Source organism: Salminus brasiliensis, chromosome 12, assembly GCF_030463535.1.
Source record: "Salminus brasiliensis chromosome 12, fSalBra1.hap2, whole genome shotgun sequence".
Taxonomy (NCBI): Eukaryota; Metazoa; Chordata; class Actinopteri; order Characiformes; family Bryconidae; genus Salminus; species Salminus brasiliensis.
The window spans coordinates 37,111,550-37,117,549 of NC_132889.1; positions in this window are offsets into that span (position 1 = coordinate 37,111,550).

Below are 6,000 nucleotides of genomic sequence, written 5' to 3' on the forward strand. Positions count from 1 at the left end.
CTCCATGAGCGAGACCACACTAGACTGGAATCCGAAACTAAATAAACATTCGGTTGTTTTTTTTGTTTTGTTTTTGTTTTTTTAATGGAAAAAGGACAAATAAATGAAAAACTATAGAAACTTATAGAGCTCTTTTAAAACAAAACTATTATGATAATAAGTGTCTTTCATTCTTTGTTTTTATCTAGTTTGATTTTTTTGCTTTGTTTTCTTTTTTTAAAAGATCAAGTGTTATCTTAATTGTAATATTGTTATTGTTATTATAATTAGCTAAGGTTACACTCGTTATTATGAGACATATTCTGTTAGCGGAAGTCACTTCGAAATTAAAAAGAATATGGCACACGAAAAACCGCAAGTGATACAGTGAAACTTGATGGCGTGGATTTTTGATTTGATTTTCATGATAATTTTTGTTTCTAATGCTTTTTGACATGTCTCTCGCTAGCTAGTGAAACGGGGATCTCACTGGTGTGTCTCTCACTGTACACTCTTAAAAGTAAAGGTTCTACAGGAGGTTCTTTGAACAGTGCCATAGAAGAACCGCTTTTGCTTCCATTAAGAACCATTTTTGTAAAAGAGACTTTTAAATTGTTTCAGTTGTTTTCAAAGAACCTTTACAGAAATTTATTTAACCTTTTAAAGCCTGAACCATCAAAATAATGACTATAAAATTCAAATTCTTTAAGACAGAGGTGTTTATTTAAACTTCTGATCAATGATTTAAATCTAATCAATTATTTATAAATAAATAAATAAATAACACTTTATATGTAGGACTTTTATTTTGTATTTTGTATCATATTGTATTCTTTGGGACTTTTATTGCATTTCTTATTGATTTTTACACAGCATTTTTATTCTTTTTATATTTTACTTTTTAAATTTACATTTTAATAATTAATTTCAAACTTCTATGTTTTTTTAGTTTTTTTGTTTTTTTTTGGGAGCAGGAAGTATGTCATTTAATTAGCATATTTATGTATATTTAATTAATTAATTATTTCTAATATTTATAATTATTGATCATAGTATTGTTAGTATATATATAGTATATTATTTGCTAAGTATGCAATAATAATTGATTGAAAGTTGCAAAGTTATAAGTAGGCTTTAAAGGGTTAAACCTCACTTTTTTAAAGGGTTCGCTCTCGCATCTCCTTCACAAAAAAGGTTCATGTCATTCCTCTGTGCCATCGCTCAGAGAACCCTATAAAAACCTTTATTTTTCAGAGTGGAGGAGTGGAGGCCACACCTTTCTCATCATACATGCTCACGCAGGTGGCGCTGAGGTGCGGTGGCTGGTGGTGGGGACGTGGTATGTGCTGCAGATGGAGGGATGGGAGGGAGGTGGTGGTGGTGGTGGTGGAGGTGGTGGGATTGGGGGATCTGTGCCTGTTCTCAGAATGACACCTATTATCAGTGCCAAGAAGTGCGACTGCGCCATGTCAACACCCTGTTGCCTCGGCAACACGCCTTCAAATTAATGAGGCGAACTGCATCAAAGCTGGGGTGCCATCTCTTCTGGTCGCTGCGCTGGTGTTCATCCACCTGATGAAAACACACGTATATACACACACACGTATACACACACACACGTATATACACACACACAGGGGGTTATACGTGTACTGTATGTATCGTCACTGTCAGAACAAAACCTAGTATCCCCCTTTTTTCACTTTCTGTTTCTGATATCATTTGAAAACACCAGCTGTTCTTTATTTTGTGTGGAAAATTCATGAGAAATGGATCAATAAGGTGATCCAGGAATTCTGGGAATAAAATCTTGCTACATTAACTAACAATGAAAGTTAAGAATGTTGCTTTTTTTTCCTCCTGTAAAGTTTTGTTTCAGCGATACGAGGCTTTGGTCAAACAGTGACTATATGTAACTAGTGTAGTTATATAATCATATTTTTATCTATATATATATATATATATACAACATGAAACCTTTGTCTTTTAAACATCTGGACGCTTGATCTTCATGTAGTCGACACTGAGAGATGAAGGTACTAAACTCACACACCTGAAGAAACGTTGTTAATCATAATTAATAAAATGGCATTAATAGAAATGTTAGTTCGGACACCCTCTGCCCTAATAGCTGGTATTTCCCCCCCTTGGCTGAAATAACTTCAGTCCGACGTTTCCTACAATGATCTACAGTCTCTGACATCCACTGGGAGAGAGTGTTTCCCACTCCTCCATGCAGAGATCTTTCAGCTGTGGGACGTTTCAGCTTCAGTGTTTAGACAGATGCTCTCACATTTCCCTCAAGCAGCTCCCTCTGATACAGTGAAGACGTCCTGGTGGATTCTATGGATTCTACTGCAGAAAAGCAGCCCTAGACCAGGACATCTCCACCTCCATCCTTCACAGCTGATCTGGGTTCTTGTGCTCAAATACTGTGTCTGTGTTGGTTTACAGCAAACGTCCTTCATCTGTCCAGAGCACATTGTTCCAGATGTCCTGGTCTTGGTCTAGAAGTTCTCTGGAAGACTTTAGTCTAGTTCTGATGTTTTCTTTGACAGTAAGGGGTTTCCTTCTTGCTCATCTCCCATGAAAATCAAAGTGTCTGGTCTCTGCTGTAGCTGGACATCAGCTGTAGCAAAAACTACCTGTGATGATATTTTAGGATCGTTGGAGACGTCTTTACTTACCTTGGGGTTCTGCTCTTGGACTGAACTTGCTAGGACGGTCTGATCTGGCCATGCTGGTCAGCTCTTCCACTTGTAGATTATTTAGTGGGTTTAGTGGAACAGCAGCTGATTTCAAATTATTCTGAGATCTTTTTAAACCCCTTCCCAGACTCCTCTACAACATCTCCACCCTTCTTTCTGAAGGCCTCAGAGAGCTCTCTGGATCTGGCCATGATGGTGATCTTCTTCACCCCTCACATCAACCATCAAGATCAGACCAGACTAAACATCTGAGGTTTAAATCAGACTCCAGACCCCTCCAGAATAATCCTCTCCAACCATGTTCTGATCTTCTGCTCCTGAGTCTGATTCTACACATCTGAAGGAGTGATAAATGACGTTTCTATTAATTCCATTTTATAAATGATGATTAAAGACGTTTCTTCAGGTGTGTGAGTTTAGTTAGATCACCTCCATCATCAAGATCAGACATCCAGATGTTTAAATATGTTCAAATATGTTAATGTAGAAGCTCCAGATCTCATCAGAACAGATGCAGGTGAACGTAAATCCAGTAAAAAGGAGAAACAAGAGCTTCTCATTCTGAAAGTAAGAAAGTAGTGAGATCTTGTCGGTGAGCTAGTCTGAAGAACAGAGCTCGGTTCCTCCAGGTTTCTCTACTGCACAGACTTTGGTTGCAAATTTGACATGGTGGATAATTTTGGCTTCATTTCTGTAGAAGGGAAGAGAATGGAGCCACGGCGTCCAGGTTTTCTACAGGCCTTGCCTCACAGTACTGCTCACATTCACAGTGAATGACATATCTACAGCCTCCAGAAGGAGTAGAGTGATGCTTCCACTCAAAACTCTGGTCTCAACCACTGGAAATCAGGAGGAACATAAATGGTCCATTCTTTTGGTTGGTGCATTCATTAGGCCTTCAGGTCACCACCAAATGAACAACCAATGGGAGAGCTTGCTTGGCTACCTTAACTTTGCATAAATACCAAGATACCATGAGAAACCAAATCCTTTTCAATGCATTGGTTCAACCATTTAACCCTTTAGCTCATTTACCTCTAAAGGCTAGAAGGTCACCCCACATATACACCAGCCAGACACGGCCAGGTGAAGTGAATAGCACTGATGATCTGGGTCCAGTGGCTCCTGTCACGGGGTGGGCTCTACATATCAGGCGGCCAGTGAACAGTGGGTTCTCGAAGGTGATGAAGGTGTAAAGCAGTAATAAATGGTCAAGCATAAGAATCTGAGACACTTTGACAAGAACCAAACTGTGATGTTTTAGACGAATCAGACTGGGTCGGAACATCTCCAGAATCTCAGGCATCAGGTCTTGTGGGGTGTTCTCTCCTAGTATGCAGTACTGGTCAGTACCTACCAAAAGTGCTCCAAGAAAGGGTCACGGGCACCCAAAGCTCATTGATACTCACAGAGGTCCCGCCCACCTCACAGCTTACAACTTAACGTTAGTCTTGCGGCCAGATACCACAGAAGGACACCTTCAGAGGTCTTGTGGAGGAGACCATGCCTGGAACGGTCAGATCTGTTGTGGCGGCACGAGGAAGACCAACCGGTGCGCCCAAGACTCATTAATGTGGGAGTGGGGAGTGAAGTCTTGCCTTTTTGGGTCTGATCCTAAATTGCTGAATGCTAGTAATTTCCTGTGGAGTCCATGTCATGATAAATCACAGGTGTTTTGGCTTTACGAGGGGCTCAGACACAATATCAGGCAGGTGTTTTTAATGTTCCGGCTGATCAGCTGTGCGTATTCATGTCAGTAAGCAGAGTCCGAGCCATGTCGCTGCTTCCAGGCCCTGTTTTTTGTCTGGTTTTCCAGCATAATCAGAACATTAGCTTGTCCTGAAAATGCGCAAAAACAAACACATGCAGATGCATTGCCTCCACCATGTCGCTGCTCTGCGTCCGCCGAGAGCTGGAGTGGCCTAGCATCTCTACAGGTTCCTATGGTGAGGTTTCCCTGGCAACTGTTGCTGCTGCGACGACAGTCCCCCATCACCCTGCGTTCGGGTCTTGGATGCAAATGTGAGGACGGAGGCAGTGCAGGATGCCGTTTCTCTGAGTAATGGTGAAGGCTAGGGCTGCACATGTGGACCAAAGACAACATTTGCTGTGATTCTGCTGCTTATGGCGTATTGATGCCGTACTGTGAAGGCTTACAAAACACACACCCTTAATGTGATGCGGTTACATGAACCAAGGGGGTTGTTTGACATACAGGTCAGTAAGAAGTGAAACTGTCAGCATTGCTTCAGATGAATGTTGGGCTGATGGTAAAGGCCCTATGTGGGGTTTAAGCTGATGCTGTTTGACTGAATGGAAATATGTGGCATAATTTCATTTGCATAATATGTATGTGGCGTTTTTTGAATGTCGGCCTGCATTGATTTGTTTTTTCTCTGAGATGATTGATGTCTGTAGAGCCCCAATTCATCCAAATGCCCAATGAACAAGACTGGCTGTGGTGTTCAGTGTTCACTCACTGAAATGTTTAGTTCACTTGCATAATGAAGACTTCTTCATTAATTATATCAGTAATGTGAAAGCCAATATCTGGGGAGGTATCAATACAATCAGCTCATGGTTTGATTACATTTGCAATACTGGATTTACAGTTTGAATGAGGATAATAGCACAATACCACTTTACTATTCCAATAATTGGGTATCTGATATTTATTCTTTAAAAAGTAACGTACTAAGCTTTAAAATAAGCTGTTTATAAGCAACATAGATGGTTATGGATGGTGTGATCTATACCCATCCATATTAATCTATACCATCCATACCCATAACCTTCAATACCCATCCATACTCATCTTTACCCATGCGCCTCTATAGCAATCCCTACACATATGCATCTCTACCCATCCTTACCCATATCCCTCTAAACCCCTCCACACCATACCTATTCATATTAATCTGTACCATCCATACCCCTCTATATCATCTATACCCATACATATCCATACCTATCCATAATTATATAATCAAGACCCCTGTATACCAACTATACCCATGCCAATATATACCCATTAATACCAATAGCACTTTATACCCATCTATACTAATCTATAACCATCTCTACCATCCATTCCAATACCCATCTATACCAATACCTCTCTATACCCATCCATACCAATACCCAACTATACTAATTCATACCACTTTACACCCATCCATACCAAAACCACTCTATACCCATCTATACTAATCTATAACCATCTCTACCATCCATACCAATACCCCTCTATACCCATCTATACCTATACTTCTCTATAACCATCCATACCAGTACCCATCTATACCATACCTAT